At 54.1% G+C, this 25,440-nt stretch overlaps 1 long non-coding RNA gene across 1 annotated transcript; it reads right to left on the bottom strand.

The window, feature by feature from the left end:
- Positions 1 to 8,443: 8,443 nt before the first annotated feature.
- Positions 8,444 to 13,019, bottom strand: LOC143687279 (uncharacterized). Its single transcript, XR_013177483.1, has 2 exons — positions 12,850 to 13,019; positions 8,444 to 9,060 (listed from the first exon to the last, which is right to left on the bottom strand). It is a non-coding gene; the product is annotated as an uncharacterized LOC143687279 (long non-coding RNA).
- Positions 13,020 to 25,440: the final 12,421 nt, after the last annotated feature.

The following is a 25,440-nucleotide window of genomic DNA, read 5'->3' as shown; positions in this document are numbered from 1 at the left end:
CTTCAGAATCCAGATACCGTCCTGTTGAACACTTCCATGGTCTAAGAACTGTAAATTGTAAGTTAATAAATTATCATTGTAATTTCTGGGATTACAATAACCCATTTCTGGGATTTTGCATTCCACTATAAGGTCAATGCTGCCATGTTAAAGGAATGGTTCTTCTCCCTGGCAACATGGACAGACAGCCTGGGATAAGCCAGGACCAGGTTCAACAGATGGAGAAAGCCTTCTTGACCAAAATGGGGAAGAGAGAAATGAGACAAAATAAAGTGTCAGTAGCTGAGAGATTTCAAACAAAGTCGAGAGGTTATCCTGGAGGTTATTCTTATGCATTATATAGATACCCCTTTTTAGTTTATGGTGTATTGGAGTGGGTGGAGGGAAGTACCTGAAACTGATGACCTGTGTTCCAGTAGCCTAGATTCTTGGAGATGATTGTATAAAGATATACAAGTTTTGCAATGTGACTATGTGATTATGAGAACCTTGTATATGATGCTCCTTTTATACAGGGTATGAACAGATGAGTAAAAAATATGGATATAAATAAATAAATAAATAATGGGGGGGAAAGGGTAAAATAAATTGGGTAGGTGGAAACTCTAGTGGTCAATGAGAGGGAGGGGTAAGGTATATGGTATGTATGAGTTTTTTCTTTTTATTTCTTTTTCTGGAATGATGTAAATGTTCAAAAATTATCATGGTGATGAATACACAACTATGTGATGATATTGCAAGCCATTGATTGTGCACCATGTATAGAAAGTATGTGTGTAAAGATTTTTCTCAATAAAAAAAAAATTAAAAAAAAAAGAATGGTTCTTTTAATGTGGTATAGTTAGAACTAGTTGGGCTAGCTAGAGGCCTGAGGCAGGTGGCCTGAATAACCTCCCTCTGTGCCTTCCCAATGGAATAAAGTGGGACAGAAACAACTCCTTCAAGCCCAAGAGACTTGTAGCTCAATGGACTCCTAAGGGACAAGTTTTGGAACCAGAAAGCCAAAAAACTTCGGTACAAGTCTCAGCTCTGTCACTGACCAGCTGTGTGACCACGGATAAGTCACTCAACCTCTCAGAGCCTCAGTTTCCTCATTTTGTAAAATAGGGTTGTCCTTAGAATCAAATGGGATGATGTATGTAAAAGTTCTTTGTAAACAGCAAAGTGGAATTATTGGGACTGGGAGTGAGGAAACCTGGGCCTGAAGCCTTCATCTGCCCAGTGTCCTCTGCGTGAACTTGACAAATATACCTTCTCATCAAGCCTCAGATCACCTGCGCCCACCGAGACCTATCAGGCCTCAGGCAAGGCTGCTTGCTTGCTGGCTTATCCTTGGCCCAGGTGCCTTATGTTTCCATGGTGGCTCCAAGTTGCCTGGAGTACTTCCCTATGGTTCCTTACATGGCAACCTTTCCCATAGAACTCCTTAGCCAGACCTTTCTTACCATCCCCCTCAAATTACCTTTTCAGGCAAACAAGACCATGAAAGATGCTCAACATCATTACTCATCAAGGAAATGCAAATTAAAGTCACAATGAGATATCACTATGCTCCTGCTAGAATGCTAAAATTTAAAACCCGGCATACCAAGTATGGACAAGGATGCAGAGCAACTGGAACTCTCATTTGTCTCATTACCCAAAGGAAATTAAAGCCAGTAATGTGAAACAAACAAGCAAACAAACAAAAAACAGTACTGTGCTATAGAGCTGGCTCACACCGACTTGTAAGAGCCATTTGTGAGTATCTCTTCCCAGCTCTTACAGTAATTGCAGGTTGGTAGTTTGAAATGGTGGGAATATTTATATCTCAGAAATCAGTAAATGCTACAATTCAGGCTTCTGCCTACCCCAGAAAGCTAGTTGTTAAACATTTATCAGTCAACATCTGATGAAAATATATGCCCATAAAGAGATCTGTACATGACTATTTGTAGTAACTTTATTCATAATAGTTAAAAATCGGAAAAAAAAACCAATGTAAACCAATATGGGAATGGATAAACAAATTGTGAGTCATCTATACTATGAATACTACTCAGCTATAAAAAGGAATGAACTATTAATACGTGCAATAACTTGGATCAATCTCAAAAGCTTTATGTTCACCAGTAATGAGCAATCTGAAAGGAGGTTTAAAAAATTCCACTTACAATAGCATCCAAAAGAATAAAATATCTAGGAATAAATTTAACTAATAATGTGAAAACTTGCACACTGAAAACCACAAAATATTGCTGAAAGAAATTATAGAAGATCTAAGCAAATGGAAAGACATCCCATATTCATGGATTAGAAGACAATATTGTTAAGATGCTGATACTACCCAAAGTCAATTACAGATTCAATGTTATCCCAATCAAAATTCAAATACTCTTTTTTATCTGCAGAAATGGAAAATCCAATCATTAAATTCAAATGGAAAGGCAAGTCACCCCGAATAGCCAAAACCATCTTGAAAAAAAAACAAAGTTGGAGGACTTATACTTCCCAATTTCAAAACTTACTTCAAAGCTACAAGAATTAAAACAGTGTGACATTGGCATAAGGACAGACATATAGACCAATGGAATAGGATTGAGTGTTTGGAAATAAACCTACATATCTATGGCCAAGTGACTTGTGACAAGGATACCAATTCACACAATAGGGAAAGAATAGCTTCTTCAACAAATGGTGCTAGGAAAAAGAATGAAATTGGATCCTTACCTCCCACTACATAAGAAAAAATTAACTCCAAATGAATCAACAGCCTAAATATAAGAGCTAAAATCACAAAACCTACAGAAGAAAACATAAGAGAAAATCTTCAAGGCTCTGTATTTGGCAGTGGAGTCTTAGATTTGACACAAAAAGCATGACCAACAAAAGAAAAAAATGAATAAATTGAACTTCATCAAAATTGGAAACTTTTGTGCATCCAAGGACATAATCGAGAAGTGAAAAGACAGCCTACAGAATGGTAGAAGATATTTGGAAGTCATATATTTGATAAGGGCTTGATATGCAGAATATATAAAGAACTCGTGCAACTCAACAACAAAAAGACAAACAATCCAATTTAAATATGAGTAGAGGACTTGAATAGACATTTCTCCAAAAAATGATATACAACGGTCAATAAGCACATGAAAAGATGCTCAACATTAACCATTAGGGAAATACAAATCAAAACCTCAACAAAATACCACTTCATATCCACCAGGATGACTGCTATTAAAAAAAGGAAAATAACAAATATTGCAAGGATGTGGGACAATTTGAACTTTCGTGCATTGCTGGTGGGATTGTAAAATGGTGTAGCCACTATAGAAAAGAAAACAGTTTGGCAGTTCCTCAAAGTTAGACATAGAATTACCATATAACCGGGCAATTCTACTCTTAGGTATATACCCTAAGAATTGAAAACAAGGACTCAAAGATATGCTTGTATAACAATGTTCATGGCAGCACTGTTCACAATATCCAAAAAGTGGAAACAACCCAAATGTCAATCAACAGGTGAATGGATAAATGAAATGTGATATACACATACAATGGGATCTTATTCAGCCATAAAAAGGAATGGAGTTCTAACACGTGCTGTGATGGTTAATTTCATGTGGTAACTTGGCTAGGTTATAATGCCCGGTTGTTTGGTCAATTAAGCACTTGCTTAATTGCTTGATTGTTACTGTTAAGGCATTTTGAGGATTTAAATCATTAGTCAATTGATTACATCTACAACTGATTACATCTACAACCAACAAAGCATATTGCCTTTAGCAATGAGATGAGTCTGAAAGGGAGAACTGATGATCTCAGGAGTCAGAAAAAAGACTATCTCTACCATCTCTACAGCAGCCAGTTTCTCCTGAGGAATTCATGGAAATTATTGGAGTGCCAAACTTGTAGCCTGCCTTATGGAATTCAGACTTGCCAATCCCCACAGTCGCATAAGCCAATTTCTGTTAAAAAATCTCCTAATTCTTACACACACATACATAGTTCTACGGTAGTTCTATTTCTCTATTAATACACATGCAAAAAACATAGATGAACCTCAAAAACATGCTAAGTGAAATCAGCCAGACACAAAAGAATATATATTGTGTGATTCCACCTATATGAAATATTTAGAATAGGCAAATTCGTAGAGATAGAATGTAGAATAGAAGTTACCTGAAGCTGGGAGAAGGGGGAAATGGAGAGTCATTGCTTAATGGGTGCAGAATTTCTTTTTTCAACAATGAGAAAGTTTTGGTAATGGATAGTGGTGATGGCAGCACAAAATTGTAAATGGAATTAATGCCACTGAATTGCACACTTAAAATGGTTAAAATGGCAAGTTTTACTGTGTGTGTATATATATACACATAAAATGGGAAATTTTGTTATATATGTTATATTAAATACCATATAATAAAATATATAAATAAGCCTGTTAGGTGAGAGAAGTCAGACTCAAATGGTACATGCTGTAAAATTCCATTTACATGAAATTTTAGGAAAGACAAGACTATAGGAATAGAAAACATTAGTAGTTGCCTGGGTTTGGGGAGTGGGTGGGAGTGGGGATGGTATGGGAGCGGTTTGATCTCAAAGGAGCATGAGGGAAATTTGGGGGATGAAGAAAATGGTCTGCATGTTGATTGTGGTAGTGTATTTATTTGCCAAAACTCATTGACAAATATAACCTTAAAATTGATTAATTTTATTGAATGCAAATTATAACTCAACAGAACTGTCAAAACAAAACAAAACACAAAAACAGACACACAAAAAAATTTGCCGATTTTATTTTGCCCACCCCTTTAGCTCATTCTTTCCGCTAACATACATGTGGCTCTGGCGGATCACATGCTACACAGCCCAGTACCAATTTTAGAGAAAACTCTTTAACCCAGTGGCTGTCTCTGTTGGATGGGCCATTGAGGAAGATATTTTGAAGCAGGGAATGTACTGCAAGTTACACCTCCTCTGATGTAGGCCCAGACCTGCTGGAGTCAGGGATGACAAGTCTGGGTAAGGCAAACCCCAGGCCATACCCTGCCTGGGCCACCCTCTCTGCCTTCTACCCTCTGCCTTGAAAAAGTCAGTCACCCACGGAGGCTGATGGACAAAGTTCATTCGCTTCTCCCACAGGCTGGCAGTTTACATAGCACTGAGAAAACTGGGGTCATTCAACCTGTCTGGGGATGGGGGTGGAGGGCAGAGTGTGAGCAGGGAGGGTCCAAAACCATGCCATCATTCACCATGTGTGCTCGGAGGGTCAGCATATGGCCAGTAATGAACAGCTGTTCTCTGTCGGTTCCAGATGGGTTCGGAGAAAAATGACCTTCATTGTAACAGGAAAGATTTAGGTGGGACATAATGATGAACTTCCTGAGAGGTTCTTGAGGAAATCGTCATGTATGTATGTGTGTGTGTGTGTCTGCTTTGTAAAACCAGAGCAGAGGAAGATAGCACTTGATATAATTTCCTTCTCTGGAGCACTTTAAGAATTGAAGAGGCTTGCTCAGAAATGAACCTGGGTCCCTCTGCAGGGAACTGAGAGATGGACTCAGTCCCTTTCTCTGGGTACCTCCGAGGGCAATTAACTGGCAGGTCCATCAGTAAGACCTCCAAACTAGAGTCTGTGGAGCCAGATGGGTACTTACTTCCATGGCCCTGACCCACTCCCTGACAGCCCTACGCACTCTCCTCCCCATTAGGGCAAGAGAGACCATCCATCAGCAGTGGGGATGGTGATGTCACAGCTGCAGGCCTCAGAGTGCATAAGAAGACTGTTCCAACCCCTCCAAGGTGCTAAATCATTCATGGAGCAGAGAGCCTGGGGTGGAAGGAGATTTACTGCTGAGGAAACACTTTAGGGACTTGCAAAAATCAATTCCTTAAAGAGACTCCATCAGTTGGCAGGTTCCCGAAAGCTGAGGCTTGGGTGTTTGATGGGGACCCAGTAAAGTGGGGACTGAGCAGGTGCAGCTCCCTAACTCCAAAATAGAGGATGGTAGGGAGCCTACAGCAGGTCCATGGTAAGGGCAGATTCCCAATGCCATGGGAAGATGAGGAGGGGAAGGGGTGTATTTGCAGATATCCAGGCCTGGCTCACCCACTCTTCCTGTCACCCCATGGATTTCTGTGCTTAAGCCGAGGGAGGCTCCACAGATCAACAAGCCAGAGTGAATAGAATGGCTGGGATGTGTTTGTTGAGTCTGTTGGCTCTTTAATATCGGACAACCCACCCCATATCACCTAGTCTCTGCTGCAAGGGGAAATTCAGGCTAGCTTTGGTTTCTCTGAAGTGGAAGCTGGAGCATTACCCACCATTCATCCTCTCGTCTCAAACAGAATGTGAGCTCCTTGAAGATCCAAACTCTCGTTTTGTGGTCCAGAATTATAGGACTTGGTACGATTCAGTTCTGGAATATCACGTGCTAATTTAACCAGTAGGAGCACAGGGCATCCAGAAGCAGCATGGGACATCTGCTGCCCCCCAGCAGGGGGGACACAATGGGAGTTTGATGTCTAGCACAGTTAGGGGTGTGTGGCCCAAATCCAGCTCAGCTAATCTCTCTCCATTTCTAGGGCTACAGAATGGTTTTCCACAGCCCATTTCCTCAATGTCTTGGAAAAAATAAAAATGAAGGGATGAAGGAAGAAAGGAAAGACATTTTCAGATAGCATTGGAAAAGAAGACACTGGTCTAGAGTTTCCAGTCCTCTCACTTTACGGAGGAGGAACCTGAACCCCAGAGTGGGAGTTGACTTGTCCAAAGCCTGTGTCCATGAGATAGGAAAATGGGAAGCAAAGATTCTCCTGGAAGTTATGCTGAGGAGTTTCTGCCTCCCTTGAAATGACCCACCAAGACACAGCACGGGTTTAGGCATTGCTAGGTCAGGGGAGGCTGTGATGGAAAGAGAAATGGATCTGACACAGGATCTGGCCCCAGTTCTATAGCTGGACTGCCTGAACCTCAGTTTCTCACCTACAAATGGCTCCACAGGTCCCCTGTGCTGCAGTGAGAATCTCGAGACCCTGGCTGTGACTGCTTCTGTATACAGCACAACCCTTCCATCACTGACTCACTCATGCTCACATTTATGGAGCACCTTCAGAAAGCCTGACATGGGGACATAGCAATGAACAGGACGGATCTAGCCCTCACCCTCTTGGGGCTTACATTCTATACCACCCTGGGACCTGCATAAAGGGCTGGGTGGGTAATCCAGAGAGTATTTGGGGCTGGGACCAGGTCCTGACCCTGCTCAGAGCAGCTCCATATCTCTGACACAGGCGGAAGTCTGCTTCCTACCATAGGGACTCCTAGCCCTGAGGGCAGTACTCATACCTGCTGTGGGGGCTGCACCCCCACCACTCTGACTTCTTTCTCCCTCAGCTGCCAGCAGTCTTGGGAGGGCCAGCTAGCCAGATTCCCACAGCCCAGGAGCTACTGACCTGTTTTGGTTCTTGGTGGAGCTTGGAGAAAAGCAGACTCAGGGAGATAATCAAAGAGCTTAAATAGGTCTTGACAAGCCCCCCACCCCCACCCCAACACCTCCTCTCAGGGCCCCTCGCTCATCACTTGCCTATTCCCCAGCCCCATCCCTTGCATCATCTCCCTGGAAGGAGGGGCTATTAGCACCATGACCCGCCTTCTAAGCATCCCAAGGTGTGCTTCTCATCCACCCATCAGGTTTGTCCCTAGGAAAATCACTGCCGTTAGGGAGGTCCCTTCCCATACACTTTAGCAGAGGCCAGAGCAGCCCAAGGGACATCGGCAGATCTGACGCCAGGGAGCTCCTCTGTCCCCAAAGGGTGTCTGGGCATTTCTTTCTTTATTTTCCACTCCAGGAGTTCTCTCTGGACCCGGTCCAGTCGAAAAAGCCCCGGGCAGGCTTCCAAAGAAGTGGGTTCTGGTCCCCGTTCTGCCCCGAATTTGCTGGAGTCCTTGGAAGGTCACGTCCCTAGCTTTGGTTGCCTCATCTGAAAGACGAGGGCCTGGGTCAGACGACACTCGGCCAGGGGCCCAGCAAGGAGTGTGGGGGTCAGCCCTGGGAGACAGGAGGGGAGGCGGGGCGAACCGAGACCTGCTGTAAGGCAGACTCAGTGAGACAATCAAAGAGCTTCAATAGGTCTTGACAAGCCCCCCACCCCCACCCCAACACCTTCTCCCAGGGCCCCTCCGTTCATCACTTGCAGAGTGGAGCCGGAGCCCCGGCCCGCGCCGGTGCAGAGCACAGGGCGGGCGTCTGCGTGGAAGCGCGCACCGCCCGCGGAGGGCACCGCCGCCAGCTGGGAGCCACCCGGGAAGCGACGCGACGCCCAGGAACCCAATGCACCGCCCACTCCATTGCAGGAAAAGGACCGTCCCACCCGGGCGCAGGAGCTGCGCAACCCCTCCAAGAGATGGACAACTTGTCCCCTTCGAAATTGGGTGGAGGCTGCAGGACTAAAACGAACGTCCCTTGAGAAGCGCTTTATTGTTTCCAAAGCTCTTGCAAAAATATCACATTATTCGATCCTCCAGCAGTCCTCTGACTTGGGCAAGCTTCTAATTTGCGGATGAAGAAACTGAGGCTCAGAAAGGTCAGGCAGATGTTCAACAAATACCATTTACGTGGTTAATAATGCATATTTTTCTAATTTGAAACAATTAAGTCTTAAGCTGAAATTAAAAATGTTTGCCTGATTTTGTTTTGTTTTGTTTGTTTAGCTGAATAATACAGTTAAATTCTGCTTTGGAGACACAGCCTGTGGCGGAAAACAATTCTTGGCCACAAGACCTTTGAAGATTTTGTGGAGGTCTGTGGACCCTCGACCCCTAGCCCCCGAAAATCCGCAGGCACAACCTCTATTAGAACGCGGGTTCTGGAGCTCTGGAGCCATCCCCAGCGCACGTGGCGCGCGTGGCAAGCTCTTGGGGTCTGGATACAGTGGACACAGGGAGGTGCGGGCTGCCGCGCGGGTTCCTGCTGGGGTGGGGAAGGACGGCTAAACATTCCAGCCCTGGAGGGACCTGGCCCCAGCTCAGTTCCACTGCGGGCCAGGGGCCATGGGTCGGTTTTCTCCGCGTTTATCCTACACATGAAAAAAAAAAAAAAAACGTGGCTGGACTCACTCATCCCCACGTCCTGAGCCCCCACCCAGTGTTCGGTCCCACATCCCCGCCTGCCGCCTTCTTCACTGGCCAGGGCACAGTGAAGAAGTGAATCCGCGTGTCACCTGGCCGGGGAAGGGGGCGGAGGAGATGTGATACTGCGAGACTACTACGCTCGCGCGCGCTTGCTCCGCCTGTCCCCTTGCCCATGCTTTCTGGACTCGCGTCCTCCAGGAATCTAGAGCGCCCTGACGCGGGTACCCAGCACCCACTCCCCAGCCCCAGTCACTCAACGCCACAGCTGGAGGTCTCTCGGTCTCCCGCTCTGACACTTCCTCACTATTTTGGTTCCAAACTTCAGCATCCCCCCAAACAGGGCTTTGTTCGTTTGTTTTATTTCCTGCAGTTTCTTTCTTCTTTTGAAAAGTTAATACAAGCACATGGTAAACACACACATACGTTTCGAACAGTCAGACAATTTCCTAACTTCTGGCCCCCAGTTCTCCCTACACAGAGGCAACCTCATTTTGCCGTCTTGGGTCTCCGTCGGGAGACCTTTTGGCATAAAAATTTCTCACGCCTAGGACACTCCTCTCCATTTATATTTTTACACAAACAGGAGCCCAAGTGACCTTTGCATTTTTCACTTAACGCGCAGGATATTTTCCAGGATACATAACGTCCATGTACTCTTTCCTTGCTCTTCTAAAGCGCTAGATAGATTCCTAAGACGGGATCGCCTTTCGTATTTCTGTCTGTTTCTGTTCTCCTTCCTCCTGTCGCCATCTCAAGCAGTGGAGCTGAATTTCTCAGGCTCCCAGACCTTTGAGAATGGCACAGAGGCCCAGCGCCATTCCGAGAAAAACACACAGACCAGCAAAACATAACATTTTTCGGAGGTGGGGGGTGAATGGAGAGTTGGGTTTCGAACAGTCCTGCGGGTGTCTACCAACAGCATCTAGATTGAGCAAAGCCGGGAGGGCTGGGGCTAGGGCATCGGCAAAGAAGCTGAAGAAGCCGCTTCTGCTCCCGCAGCAGACCAGAGCCGCTTGCACGTGGCTCGGGCAGTGGAAGGGGGAAGATGAGATGGGGCAGCACCAGAAGGCTCTGACACGGCTGGGGCACGCCCGGGCGGGGCTGCAGGGTCGGCAGCTGTGACAATGCGGGGCCTCCACAGTTTGCGGAAATCTGAGGGTCTCGAAGTACTCGCGTGCTCGCACTTGCATTCTTTGTATCCCTCTGAGAGGTGGGAATTCATTCTATCCGTTTCGCAAATGGAGAAATTGAGGCTTAGCTAGATCAAATGAATCACTCGAGAGGTGGTAACTGGAGTCGGGGAGGATCAGAATCTGAGGCTTGGTTTCAATGGGGTTATGCTGCTTACGCATGACATGGAGCCGAAGCCCGGGTTAGAACTGGGACCTGATCGGTTCCAGCGAAGCCAATGGCAGAACTACCGCCGTATCGGCCAGGCGGGTGGAGGTGGGGGCTTGTATTCCACACACCCCTCCCCACAGCCCTGCAGCGCTGCAGAACAGAAAGGGAGCGAGAGACCAAGGATTGATGGCCCCTTTGCCCAGAGTATCCAGCACAACGGAGGCCTCCTTGGGGAGGGCAGAGGGTTGGGGGTTAGGAGGATGGGGTGCAGAGTTGGGGTAGGGGCTAGGAGGAAACTCTGATGGCCAAAGGGACAAGCCGAGAGATGAGAAGCGAGAAAGAAGGACCTCATCCCGGGTCGGACCAGGGAGGGGTGGGTCGGATCTAGGCACCGAATCTTCCCGGTGGGGGTAGGTCGGAGAAGGCCGAGGAACCTAAAAATACGCGTCTTGGGGCTCAGGCAGGACACGGGGCAGAGTAGGACCTTGGCGGCACTGGCCCGGGTGGGGCAGACAGACATCCGATCTCCTAGAAGAGAGTAGGATTATTGTGGGCTAGGGTGAGAAGGACAGGGCAGCAAAGTGAGGATCCAAAGTCCGCCGGAATTACGTCGACCCGGCCCGCGCCCTGCGCCGTAAGGGATCTGGGGTATCGGGTCCCCGGGGGGCCGCCCCCCTACCGCCTGGGTCCAGCTCTGATTACCGGCCGGGCCTGCTCCCTAAAATATGTATGAGTCTCTCCCGGGTGCAGTTTCGTGGCCCCTCCCGGAGTGAGACTGGGGGTGTCGGGGTGCGCGGTGAACTGTGGGGGGAGAAAGCGACGCTGGCTCCCCCGGCTGAGGACCTTCTCAACTTTCAGCAGCGCATTTAAGAAAAGGTGGAAACCGGATCCGTCTCGGCGGCGCCCCCGCTTAGCCAGCCCCGATGGCCGGGCCGGCGCGGCCCAGTGGCTCGCTTTCCGCGGTGCGGTATCTGGTTCTCGACAGCAGGTGAATGGGCCAGGGCGGAGCGCACGAGACGCAGGGGGCGGGGCGCACGCTATAAAGGGGGAACGACCAGCTGCGGGGGTCACTCGCAGCCGTCAGGGTCTGCGCTCCCCACTTTGCGGTCCCCTATACTGCGCGGCCCGGCTGCCAGCATCCCCCTGGCCCTCGGGGATCAGGTAGGATGCAGGCGAGCGGGGATGCGGCCAGGGAAGCCCAGGGCAGCCTAACTCCGCAGAAGAATAAGAGCCAGCCAGGGTGGGGTTAATGTGGAGCCACCCCTCCCCCTTTGGCCTGTTGGGCGGGCGCCTCGCCCATTATCTCCGCTGTCCGGGTCCTGGCGCACCGCCTCGTATCCCCGACTGGGTGCGGAGAGGGCACCTAGGCCCCGCGACCCGCGCGGCCAACTCGCCTAATGGGGAGGTCTTGCCTCCCCCACCATGTGGCTGCGACATCCAAGGCCGGAGCAGGCCCTGCTATTGAAGGGTTCGTATCCGCACCGTCACCTTTGGCCCCTCCAGGATCGGCTGGGGAGCGGGTACACTATAGATTCCCCTCCATTGACCTTCCCCAGCGCTTGAGCCCCGGACAGGGTTCTAACGGAATTCAATCTCAGTGCAAGGGGCGTTTAGATTTGGTGGGGGCAAAGGCTAAGCACCCCTCCCCCCTTTTAAAATAGGGCTTCTGGGCCGCCAGACTGGCGGGGGCCCATCGGGAGGACTAGAAGCTAAAACGGAGGAGGGCGGATTAACGCTTTATTTTAATCTGGCTTTATGGTTGCCGTCTGAGGCGGCTGGGCGGGGCTGGGGCTGGGGAAGGACACCCAAAGCGACCGGGTGGTGGTAGGAGGAACCGGTGCTCAGGATGCTGGGGAAAGGAGGAAGAGGCCGCCTCAACACTGACAGCCTGGGAGTCCCCAAGTCCCTGCCCCGCCCCTCGGAATGCTCCCGAAGGTATCTGAGTGAAGGGCGGTTGAGAAGGACCTAATCCGCGACCGCACCCTGAGCCCCAGACGGCCCCGCCCCCTCCCAAGGGATCCACTGCCACAGTGGGAGAAAGTAGGCGGATGGGAACGGGCCCGGGAGCGGGTCTGGGGGGCGGTTCCCCTCCCCCTCTACCTTCCGGGACAGGCAGTCTTTGTTCGCGGTGGCGGCGGCGGCTAGACACCTGTGAGGCCGCAAAGCTGGGCGAGAGTGGGTTGGGGAGGACGTGGAAGAGATCTTGAACGGCGCAGTCCCTTGTCCCCACTCCAGCCCTGCCGGAGCATCCACTGAAACAAGTCAGCCTTGTGCACCTTACTGCGGGGGAACTGCGGGGCTCCATCCAGTGGCTTCACAGTGCGCCCAGTTGCAAATGCACCTCCCCTCCCCCAGCCCAGGGTCGATTTCCAAGCACACTATGCTACACACACCTCGGCTAGCTCCAGGTTCAGAGGACGGTGGGGTGGCAGGGCGTCAGGGCGCACCGCGGCCAGAGGCACCCTAGCCCGAGGGCAGGAGGCGGGATAGAAGGCAGGCGGCGGGACCCCTTGGGGCCAGTCGGGCTGGGTTGGGCGAGCAGGCGGGGCTCCCTGCGTCTCCGCGGTCCGGATCGGGCGTGCCCTGCGCAGCGCACCAACCCGAGCCACATTCAAGGTGAATCATCCCGGGCCCGCCCTCTGCCCCTCCCCCGCCTCACGGCACCTGAGCCAATGGCACCGCGCAGGGGGCGGGCGCGGCTCAGGGGGCGGTAAAACCCTCCCGGAGTCATTATCTCCGCAATCCGTCGAGCCCCTGCGCCGGAGCCCACGAGCTTTTCAGGCTGCCCCGTCTGGGACATCCCGCGCACCTTCTTCCCGGGTTCCCGGGCCCCGGGCCTCTCTTCCCCTATCCCTCCTATCGTGTGGAGGCGGCTCTTCCTCAGGTGGGCCTCTCCCACCAGACCTGTCACCCGACACCCAGGAAGCGCGCGGCCCCATCACGGCTCCTCTTTGTTCCCCCGCGGGGCTCTGGGCTCTGGTCTCGGGCACCGCCTCTTCTTGCGCAGGGCTGTGGAGGCTTCGGGCGCCGCCCTCGGCCCTTCTCGGGTGCGCCTCAAATTCCGTCTATCCCGCCCGCTCTAAACGAGGGCCCCTTCTGCTTGGTTTCTCCCGTGTGGACTCCGCGCGGAGCTGGGAGGCGGCGGCGCGCCCTGCCAGGAGCCGGCGCAGGTGAGTGTCCGGGGCGGGGCCGGGCGGAGCCAGCGCGCCGCGAGGAAGGGAAGGTGGAGGCGGGCGCCCCGGGGCGAGCGGAGCCAGAACCCGGATTGCGGGCGGGGGTTCCTGGGCGCCGCGGGACTTCGGGGATGACTCGGCAGCGCGGACTCAGCGCTCCCCGACGCATTCCCACGGGAGGCGCCCACGCGGCACAGTGGCCCGGGATCCCCGGCCGAGTCTGCTCTGCGCTCAACGCTGATACCTGAGCTGGGGGGGCTGCCGCGCTATTTAAATGCGAATAGTGCTTGGTGTGAGGTGCGTATCGCGCGGGCCCTAGCCCTTCTTTCCCGAAGAATCCAACCCGGGTCGCGCCGGCGTTTCGCCGCCCTGGTGGGCCAAGGTGGAATCGCAAGGCTGGGAGGTGGGTCCCGACCCAGGTGTGGGGAGCAGTCCTGCTCGGAGAGCTCGTTTCCCCAGCCGGGTCTCAGAGCTTCGCGGCAGCTTCGTTACCTCCTGGTGGCCCCCGGGCGGCCCCGCCCAGTCTCTGGGGGAAGCTGTTCTCGAACGTCCAGCTTCTAGGCTTCGCGGCCACCGATCCTGGGGGCCTCCGAGCACACTGCTAAGACACCTCCCCCCTTTGCTGCCTACCCCATCCCTGTTAGCGGGATCCAGCGCGGGGGCCACAGAGTCCTGTTCCGGGAGCGGTGGCTGGACGGCGCACCTTGGGTGCCTCTCCGGTCCGCGCATCCTAGGGCTTTGGCTTTGAGCTTTGAGGGTACCACCCTGGGTGAGGGGCCACCGAATTCCGCCGAGCCCTCCAGGGTGAGCCATTCGCTTTCTCTTCCCCCCAGCCCTGCCGCCTTTTATAGAAATAACCGCCGGGGTCCGGGGGCGCTCGTACTTGCTCCGAGCGTTTAGGTGCCCCGAGCGGGCGGTGCCCGAGTTAACCTCCCCACCCCCACCGCCATCGGTTATGCGCTGACCCGGCCTCTGCCGGAAATCGCAACGTTCCTGAGAACCAAAAGCCCGATTTTCCTCCTGGGGGTCAGGTGGCGGATGTCGGTATTAAGCCCCTGGTTCTCTGGTGCGGTGCCACAGGCTGCGCAGCACCCTACGGCGGGCCTGCACTGGGCCCAGTAGATCCCATGTTGGCAGTTCTCAGAGCCTGAGGCCGAGGATTCTAGGAAATCTGTCCTGGTGGAGATGCACGGTGGACCGCGAACACCCAAAGGAACCGCAGCCAGGCGGCCAGGTCTCTCAGCGCGACCCGCCCGGCTCTTGATTGAGACCCGGGCCGCAGAGCTGCAACCTCTGCCACTTCTCGTTTATTTGCTGCTTATGGCTGCCGGTTCGTGTACTCGAGGCCCTGGTCCTGCTCCTGGGGAGCGGCAGGGTAGAGGGGAAGGGATTTCTAGAGTCGGCCTTAGGCAGAGAAGAAAAAACTGGGGGATGCCAGTCACACTTGTAAGAATTTCGTTTATTCTTTTTTATACTAACGGGCCTAGTAGTTGGTGGTGCCAGGCACCCCTGTTACTACTGGTCAGTGGGCTTCTGGCCTGGGCCGGCTTCATGCAGCTTCAGACCCTTCCTCTCAGACTGCATGGGAAACAGGCATCAGGCGCCCCCTGCCCCCCAGCCTGGGGTATGCACCGAGGATCTCGGCGGCATTCGATGGAGGCCCAAGGGACCAGGGCGGGTCCTGGCGCGGGTGGCACAGCTTGCAGCCGGGACTCCGGATTCGTTGAGTAGAGGTCGGGAGGAGAGCGGCGGGCTGAGTGATGGCGAAGGACGGCGAATCTCGGTAAACCAGAGGCCCGGGATCCCTGCGAGGTTCATCTCTCCGAGGCACGCGGCCAGCCTAGGGTCTGCCCCTTGCCCGTGGGTGCCAGCGCAAGGGAGGAAACCCCAGAGAGAGCGAAGCTCAGAGCTATCTGAGGAAGGTCCTCGAGAGTTCAGGAGGGCGGGGCCGAGACCAACCGAGGCAGGCTTTGTTGGATGTGTAGGATACACGGGTGTAGACACACACACACACACACATATATATCCCCACCCCCCTCGTGGTACTTGGTGACACTTCAGTGGCACGGGTATCACACCGGGCCAGGGTGGGGTCCGAGGACCGTATCTTCCTCGTCCCAGGAGTGGATTTCTGTGCCTTTTGATCTCAAGGTCAGGACTGCGGCACGCAGCAGGGCAGAGGAGTCTGCCTGAGGACTTGCCCCTCCCTCTCCAATAGGCCTTGATTTTCCCTCTTGAGATTTTGAGCCAGACTTTTGCTTCTTATGTGCTCCCAGCTCCCCTTGCCCCCCAGCCCCCATTTCCTAGAGCTGGGAGACCCTGCTTCCCTAAGGTCCAGGCTTGAAACCCCCTAACCGAGCCTCTGAGGTACTGCGGGTACCGCGCGGGCCTGGGCACTGCGGCAAGGCGCGTCCTGCCGCATTCGGGTTAGGAGGGGCGAGGTGGGACGCGGGGAGGAGCTTCCCCCAGCTCCGCGACGAGAACTCGAGACTGGAAGGGGGTTTGGCCTTGTAGGTTATTCCCGGCACCTTGCTCCCATGTCAGTTTGCAATGATGAAAATGGAGAGCAAGATGGCATGCAGAAAGAGCGTCCAACCCCCAACGACCGGCCTGCCCTTTCTGTTACTGGGCACTCTTCTCTACCCCTGGTACCTCTGTTATAGGCACTCTTCTTTACCTGTGGTCCCTTTTAGTCTTTCCTGGGCCAGGAAGGCAGAATCTTTAATCTTATTCCTCTGTTCTTAGGCCTTTGCTCGCCCCTTGTTTGCCTCGGGTCAGGCAAGTGGCTCACATTCCCTGTCCCTCAACGCCCCTCTCATCCCCTCCCCTCCTCCACCCCTAAAAAAGAAGGGGGTGGATTCACGATTCCCTTTCTTAAGTACCTTCAGGTTGATGCCTAAGCACATTGCTCAAGTAGTGATGGCATCCTCTGTAGCAGAATTGCCTGGATACCTATTAAAATGCAGATTTCCGGGTGGACCCACAAATCTGCATTTCAACAGGCCCCTTAGATGATTCTGATGGTTACACCTTGTAACTCCTGACCTCTACTAGACCCACTGCCTTTGCTGAAGTTCCCATTCTCCCCAGGGTGAGATCCTGTCCCTTCTTTCGGTCAGGAGAGTTCAGAGTTGTAGTGGGGGGAAACTGAGGTGGAAGGTCAGAGAGTGGTTTCCCAAACCCACATGAAGAGCCTACCACTCCACTGGCCCTGCTTGGCCTCTGGGAGGAGACGGACTAGCTGGAGAACCAGAACCTAGTTAGCAGGCATGTATTGAAGCAGGATGAGGACCCCTTGGGAATGACCTTGTTGTTGAGGAGGGGGATGCCCTCATCATTGGGGAGGGGGATGCCCTCGTCTTTGGGGAAGGGGAGTAGCATTAGGCAGTGGCTTGGGCACTGGCGACGAGGGCAGAGCGAATGAGAATTTGTCCTAGGAGCCAGGAGGCAGTAAGCTTCCCAGCAGCCCTGTAGTCAGTGGGAGAATGTTCCTGGGGTAGTATCACCCAGGGGGTTATGTCGTTTCTGGGCCAGGCAGCCTTCTTTGACCCTTACAGGGCTGTTAGGTCATGTGGGCGCTGCCTGGGCTCCAGGCTGGCCGGCAGTAGGCTGCGGCTATGGTTGCTCCTCTGCAGAGAACCCTCTTACCCTGGGCTTCCCTCCCTAGAGACCGACCCTCCGCCCTCCCCTCCCCACCTTCTCTTTTTTTTCCCTCTCCTTCTTCCCCTTTTTCCTCCCCCTCCTTCCCCTGGGCGACTGGCACCAGAGGCAGGAGCCACCACAGCGACTTCTCTCCTCTGGAGGCAGCCGCTCTGGCAACCACTGATGCAACCTCTCCCGGCCCCTCCCCTGGCTCCCTTGCCTCTGCTTTCCTCTGCAGTCCCCTCAGAGCCAGCCAGAAACCGCTCCCCTCGTTGAAGGGCAGCCATGCCTCGAGGTACCCGCATGCTGCCGCCTTGGCTAAGGGATTTCCTGCCCACCTGCCCTCCTGTCCTGGTCTTCTCCTGCCTCAGGCTGCTTGCAGAGATGCCCAGTGTGGGAAGTTCACGGTCTGGTCTGGGTTTGGGATGGGAGTGGGGGTGATCTGTGGGTTTGGGGATGAGCTCAGGGGCTGGAGTGCAATGGAGAGCAAGGTGTTTTAGAGTGGGGGTTCCTGCCATCTGTGCCCAGAGGTCTGAAAACACCCACTCTGGGTGTCCCATTGGTCATTGCCCTTTTGGGGCCAGGCAGGACCTGGCATTGTGGATGGCAAGGGATCCTGCTAGCTGCTCACTGCTCTTAGCTGGATGTACTTTCCTGACTCCTCAGCTTGAGCAAGGGTGGTTTGAGTCGGAGCGGGGATGGGGGGGTGTGTGTCTCTGGTTGTGAGGGGAGTGTGGGCCTTCAAATTAAGATACCCTCGCTCCTCTTAAGCCAGGAGTTCAGCCCTTCTCCCCCACTGTCCTTGTCTTCTTGAAGGTCACCTTGGGCTGAGATGAGGGATCTCAAGCTAGTGAAGATTTGAGGGGTGGGGTATGCTCAGCAGTGGGGGTGGCAGCTGGTGGGAGGCAATGGCAGTCTCAACCCAAGTAGACAGGCAGCTGGTGGGGCTTAGGGAGGTGGGGGCAGCTTGTCTCTCCGCAGGGTCAGCCGGCTGGAGAGCGTGACTCCTGTTCTGTGTATGGCACTGGTAGAATTCACTGTGAACAATCTCAGTCAGTGAATTACCGAAGGGCCATAAACAGAGCAGAGACAGATCCACAAGGGCCTCAGGAGCACCTCAGCCCCTTCTGGCCCCAGAGTGGCCTGGACATCGGAAATGGGCCACTTCTAGGGGCGCAAGGATGCAAGGAACCCCATGCAGCATGTCCCAGAGGGCCTGCGCCAGAACCATCTGCTTAGCCGATTTTGGCACTAGCACATTTTTGCTTGTCTCTCTCTGCTCTGAGCAATCATGTGCAGTGCCAATATGGGAGAAGCGGGATGTCGCAAACAAGTCTACCTCCCCCCCTGCATCCTTGGGGCTGGGCCTGCCGGGGCCCCAGCCTGCCCCTCCTCACTGCCTCCCTTGGCCCATCTGGCTCAGCTGCTGTGTGAGGGCTGCAGCCGCAGCCCCGTGGGCAGCCAGATCGCCTTACACCGCCTGGGGCCACAGCTGAGCTGGGAGCCTGGCAATCTGAGCTGGGCCAGCAGATGGGCCGGCCTGGGGTGGGGGTGGGGGGTCACCATCTGTAGGACCAGCCTGGATGGTGCCACGGGTCAAGCTCGGCTCTCGGCACACCCTTGGGGTGAGGGCTGTGCTGGCAGCACGGGGCCTGGCTTTCTTCTGCAGGTTCTGAAGGAAGCGCCTCCTGGCAGTGGGGTTGTCCTGGGGCCCACGTCCCTGGGGCTAGAGGCTGCCCCCAGAGGGGGTCTCAGGGGAGGAGTTCTATCCCTGGGAGGTTCTGGGGCAGGTGCAATGATGTTCATGTACCACAAATGTATCCACATCCCTGGATCCCTGCATTTGGGCTGGGACTCGAACCCTTCTCTCCAGCAGGTGTTATCAGGTGTCATTACATATGTAATCTCATTAATCCCTACCACACCCTATGTGTCGGATTTTTTTTTTTTTTAAGTCATACAGAAGAGGAAACAGGCTTGGGAGAGGCCTGGCTGAAGAGGTCAGCCAGTGAGTGGCGAAGGTGGGCCGATGTGTTTCTCCAGTCACTACGCACAACTTGTGTGGGGTCAGCCTCTTCGGGGGGGTTTTGTGCTGGGAGTGTCCCCCTGCAGGGCTTGGAGGCATCTCAGACCTGAGTTTTCAGGTTGGACTGGACTTGGCAGAAATCAGGCTGAGACCTGAGCCCAATCCGTCAAAGCTGGGGAGAGCTCGGCCAGCCCTGGCTGAAGCCCAGTGACCGGTGGTCACCCAGAGGCCAGCCAGTCGGCCTGGAGCGCTGATGGACCAGGAGCTGTCAGGCCTGAAGCCACCTGCTCAGGCCCTGACTGAGCTGCTTCTCCCTGGACAGCCTCAGACAAGGACTGGTGACTTAAGTCTATAGCTAGTAAGAGCCATTTTAGGTTTCTGAGCAGGGCAGTGGTGGAGTGGGGTATGGTTGAGGCTGTCAATCGGAGGATAACAAACAAGGAACACTGATGGGCTAAACCTGCCTGCCTGCGTGCTCTAGGGACTGCCTCGGAGGGGCCAGACCATTTTTTCTACTGTTTGCTGTGTGCCACACACGGAAGAGCCCCATTCAATTCCCTCCTGTGCGTGGGGGTGGTGACTCTGTGCAGAAGCCCTTCCAAGCCCCTGCCGAGAATAGGAGCTTTTTGAAGGGATAAGGACTCCTGCCTAAGATAGGTGCCCCTGAGCGGGCCTCTCCAGTGGCCCCAGCCCCCGTCCCAGGGCCGAGCTGGCCTGCACCCCATCCTGTCTCTGTTCCTCTGCCCTCCACTCCAGGACTAAAATGGCTGATCTCCCTGAGCTCTTGCCTCCAGGGCTCTCAGCTCCAGGTCTGAAGAGCAGGGAGGGAGTACACCCATTTCTTGAGTCAGGATGATGTCTGGGATGTGGGGTGGGCACAGAGATGCAGCAAGGGGGCTTGGAAGGCCCCTAAGAGTGAGCATTTCCCTAGCACCCCTGGAACCACTGAAACATCTGGCCATGTTCTGCTGAGTAGGGAAGGGTGGTACTTCCAGGAAGCCTTGGCAGCTGCTCTCAGATCCCGGCTGGTCTGCGGCTGGGCGTGTTCTGATCATATGGTGGTGGTGGGGTGTCCTCTTCCTTGTGGCTTTGCTTCTGCTCCTCACACCTGCCCAGGTGGATGCCTTTGCTGAGCCCGGAGTGGCAGGCGCTGGTGAGGGTGTGGAGGAGCTGGCCCGGCTCCTCCAAGCCCAGCTGCCCCCAGGGGCCTAGCTCTAGTAGTCCCCGGGGAAGCCTCCGGATGTCCTTGTAATTTAGCTAGCTTGAGGTCAGGCCCCAGCTCCTGGCCTAGGTGACAAGTCACCCACTAAAGTAAGATCAACCAGGCTGGGGACAGTTGGGATGGGAGAAGATCCTCTCTTTGTCTCCCTGCCCCCCAGCCTTTGTGCCTCACCGCCCTGTAAAAGGGTACCTGAGTCGTCTTTTCCGTGTCCCCTCTGGGGCTCTGTGGCAAAAGGTTTTCCCCACTCAACAGGTACCAATCTCAATTTTGGAGATTTTTGATCTATCTGATGTCCAGCAACCACATGGGAATTCTTACAGTCTGATTTAAGTCTCTCTTGCTGCAGCAGAAAGCATTTTCTTGCCAGAGTGATAATGTCACTGGGAAGCACTCTGAACTCTGTTTTGTGGTCTTTCTCAAGAGCAGCCATTCATGCCAGGGTGCCCGAGTTTACTGCTCTCCCTCCCATGCAGGGGACTTGTCTGGGGTGTTTTAGAGCCTTTGGAGATGGCAGCTCCCCGGAGGCGCTGTGTGAACTGCATTTTTCAGACTCCTGCCCCTCCCCCACCACTCCATTTGCTTATTCAATTCAGGCCATTATCCTGGTCCCAACCCCAGCCTGGCCGGCCTCAGCTCCATGAAATGCGATCCGGCTCCATTGATCGCGGGCGGCTCTCCCCCACCCCCCCCACCCCCACCCCCGACAGCGGGGCAGGGGCTCCAGGGGCTGCAAATGAAGCCTGGTTGGCTGCTGGGGAGAAATGACCCTTCATGGTGCTCCCTCCTGCCCAGCTGCAGCCACAGGGGATGGGCAGGAATCCTAAGCCCCACCCTCCAAACACACGACCACTGTGCTGGGAGCGGGAGTGGCCTTGGCCAAGTTGCCAGGTTCTTGGGATACTGTGGGAACAAGAGAGCTCAGTGCCCGCTGGGGTCCCTGAGCTGGCTGGCCTACCCTGAGCTGTGCTGCCGCAGCTTTCAGGACCTCGCCCTTGCTCAGAGTCCTGTCACCTTCACTCCCAGACAGATTGCTGCTGCAGTGGGGTCTCTTCCTGATACCCAGGAACAGGCCACTGGTCCTGAGGGGGGCTACAGCTGCCCACCCCTCCTCCACCCCGGGAGTGAGTCCTATAATCTGCCTGGTGATCCCTACTCTGAAGATGGCCAAGGGTCTGTGTGTATCTCTGCAGTTCCCAGTTCCATCTTCCCAGAGGCACGGGAGGGAGGGGTGGTGGCAGCTCAGGGCCCCCACTGAGGACCTGTGGGATGGGCTCATGCTCCCTGACCGGCAGCTCCCACAGCCTGAGCTTACATGTTAGAAATGAGCCCACTTATGACTTGGTCACATTGCCCTGAGAGCCAGGGGCCTGTACTGCGCTAAAGGCTTGAGGTGACCTCAGGGGCCTTCACCGTTTTTAGAACCCGGCCTTAACCAGGGTGTGGGGCACAGAAGTGTGCCATCCCTGGGGTAAGTTACCTTGGGGCCTTTGGAATCAAATTGTAGCCAACTCTCCCAGGAAGTGTGTGCGTGCGTGCGTGCGTGCGTGCATGCATGTGTGTGAGTGGGGCTGGTGTGAAGGGTGTGGGTGTATTCTCCAGTGGGGAGGTGGCATGTGACTGGAGCAATGTTGTTGGCCCCCTGAGGCTGCCTGACCCCCACCCCGGTGAGAACCTCGCCCAGCAGGAGCCTCACCCAGCTGTTTGCCATCTTCAGGGAGTGGCTTTCCTCTTTGGCTTGATAGGGAGAAGCAATGATGTGTCCGGAAACTCATCTTCCCTGTGGGGTAGGGCAGCTGCCCAAGGGGAGCTGATGGGCTTTAAGCCCTGGGGAATGACATGGGAAGGGCATTCCTGGAAAGTGAGACAAGGACACGGAGTGCTTGGTAAACAGTAAAGGGGGACCCACTTGGGCTAGGGGTTGGGCCCCATTCCCAGAGCCTCCTGTTGTCAGATACCCTCTCAGGGTACCCCGAGAGCAGGTGAGCACAGCCACCTGGGAGCAGGTGAACCCATTGAGTCCTGATAGCGGCCCCCAGGTTTATCCCCTCCATCTCTGTCCAGAAGGAGGGACAGGGATGGGCAGTGGCCCACGGTGAGAGCCTGCGAGGATGAGCTTGCACACTGCGACAGCTGAGCAGGAAAGACCACATGCATGGCCTCATCCTGTCTGGGAGCACAGGTGCCACCTACCTGGCTCAGCCCGGGCTGTCCTCAGGCTTATGCCACAGCCCCTGGCTCCTGGGCCCGCTGCCGCTTGCCTCCCCCCGTTTTTGGCAATGGTAGAACTCACACTGGTGAGGTAATGGGATCCGGTGGTTCTAGACTTGCCAACTATGGTGCGAGGGCTCAGCCGGCTACTCCGCACGCTGCCACCCAGGGAGGTCCACGCCACACCGGGGCTGCTGCCCCCTGGAAGGAGGAGGTGGATCTGGTCTCCACGGTGCTGGGCAGTGGCAGAGGGTGGGTGCAGCTGGAAGTGACACTCGGTGTTTCCCTGCATCCCCCTGAGGTCACAGGTCTCTGAATCGGCTGGGAAGCCATGCTCCGGCCCACAGGGGATGCTACCAAGAGGCCTTGAGGCCCAGCTTTGCTTGAGGGTATGGCTTGGAAGGAGGAGACGGGTGGAGGAGGGAGCTAGGGGGAGGAACTTGAGTGTGAGTAAGAAGTAGTGTTTGGAGTTCAAGTGCCCTGGCCTAGCTTTTCTGGGTGATGAGGCCCCTCCCTGCCACACGGCATCCATACCTCATTGAGAGGGAGTCCCTTCTTTGGGCTGTTGGCTGGAGTCTGAGGGCAGAGAGGACAGATGGTGTGTCCACAGGCATCCAGTAATCACTTGCTGAGCAATGGAGAGAGGTAAGATGAAGGCTCTGAGACGGGACTGGGGAGGAGGGGCACGAAAGCTACAGGACTAGTCCTGAGGCACTAAAGCTGCAAGACTAGCCCTGGGGGTTGGCCTGTCGGCTGGGCTCTGCTGCTGGGTGGGCTGCAGATGGCTCAGAGCATAGTGACCAAGCCTACTCCCACCAGCCCAGAGCTGCAGGTTTCAGTGGATGCTCCGTGAAACAGCCCAGAAGTCATAGGACCTTGCTCAGGTCAGGATGGGTTGCAGTGCCCTGAGAGTCAAGCCTCTCAGGTAGGCCTGCGGGGGTGGAGGGGGGGCTAGAACCCGGAGTCTCTTTCCTGTGCCTACAGGTGACGCAGGGGCAGCTACTGTAGGAGCAGCGAGCATGGCTGAGAATTTGTGCTGTGTGGGTGTGGTCTGACCCACAGGAGACAGGTGAGTGGCACAAATACAAAGGCCTGTCCCCTGCTCTCCAGCCCCGGCCCTCCATCTCCTGGGAGACACCATTCTTCCCGCTCCAGCTGCAGCTCCAGCTGTCTCCTGCCACCAACCTCTCCTTCCCCCTCCTCTGCCCTCTTTAGTGCCTCCAGCCACTGGGGTTGATGGGTGGGGCAGACCGTCCTTAGCCCACTCCCAGCTCCCCCAGCTCCATGCAACTCAGCTGCAGCCTCTCAGGAAAAGTTGGACTCAGGCAGGAAGCTTGGGGGAGAGAAGTAGGTGGACTGAGGTGGGGAGGGCATCTCCAGAGAGGGCATCTGAACCTGGAGAAGAGAGAGGGGCTGCCCTCACACTTTCTGTAATTTTCATTAAAAAAAAAAAATCTGATAAATTATTTGGCAAGCATGGGGAGGACATGGATTTGTTCTTTGTTGCCAAACATTTATTAAGCACTAACATCTCAGGCTGTATACTGGGGATGTAGCCAGGAACACACACACAAACATTGTGCAAACAGGCAGGGCCAGAGTGTTCAGTGCTGCCATAAGCCAAGGGTATGGGGGCACCTGCTGGGACATAGGGGTGGGACAGGGTACCCTGGAGGCAGAGGCCTCTCAGCTGAGACCTGAGGAAAGGAACTTGTTCAGGAAAGCATGCAGTTTCCTTGGGACCATGGCAAGCTGAAAGGTGGGCAGTCTTGAGGGTCTTATGGGTCACATTTACTCTTCAATCTGAGGGCATTGGGGAGCCATGGAAGGCTTTAGGCAGAGGAGTGATGTGATCAGATTTGTGTTTTGATAGGATCATCCTTGCAGTTATGTGGAGAGTGAAGGGAGGGATCAGATCCGTGTTAGATCAGTGGTGGGGGCTATGGGAGTTAATCCCAGAGGGGAGAGGGTGGTCTGGAAAAGGCAGAGGCAGCCAGGGCTGGATTGGAAAGAGATAAATTCCCCAGGATGGTGTGAATGGGGAAGAGACAGGAGTCTAGATCCTTAAATGAAGAAGCTCTGTTTTTCATGGATTGTACAATTTCAATGATCACATAGTATATGTTTATATAAGATATCAATACAAAATAAATAATTAGAAAAGAAAGAGCTCTGTTCTTAAGCTTGTAACAAAACAAGGAGGCTGCCCTGAAATGCTTAGTGTGGCAATAAACCGCAGCAGTCTCGGAAGGGGGCAGGTGATGCTGTGCACAGCAGCCTCGCCCTTATGATGACTACAATCAGAATGAATTTTATAGTCAAAGCAGGCGTGGAGGTGAGCAGAGCAGGCAGCCAGGGGTGGGAGCTGACCTCCCAGGGGGCACCTCCCTCCTGTCCTTGGCTCACCCATTGTTGGCACCAGTGCCTGAAGCTGGCAGGTCTGGGGCTTGGAGGGGCAGACAAGCACGAGATTATTTTGGGGCGTTGGTGGTGGTGGAGGGGGGCTAAAGCAGAAATAGGGGCTTTGGACAAATTTGATCCTGGAAAAAGCTCCCAAGTCTTGGAGCACTTACCGAATGTGCTGAGCTCAGTGACTCCTTACAACACGGGGCAGGGTGCAGATGGGCGAGCAGGAGCGGGACGGTGAAGTGCCCGGCGCAAGGAGAGTGGTGGAGCAGGGAAGCCAAGCCCTGGCCATCGGCCTCCAGAGGCT

The sequence above is a fragment of the Tamandua tetradactyla genome, chromosome 1 (assembly GCF_023851605.1).
Source record: "Tamandua tetradactyla isolate mTamTet1 chromosome 1, mTamTet1.pri, whole genome shotgun sequence".
NCBI classification, from domain to species: domain Eukaryota; kingdom Metazoa; phylum Chordata; class Mammalia; order Pilosa; family Myrmecophagidae; genus Tamandua; species Tamandua tetradactyla.
Note: the sequence above shows the minus strand (reverse complement) of the source record. Positions and strands in the feature narration are given on the sequence as shown.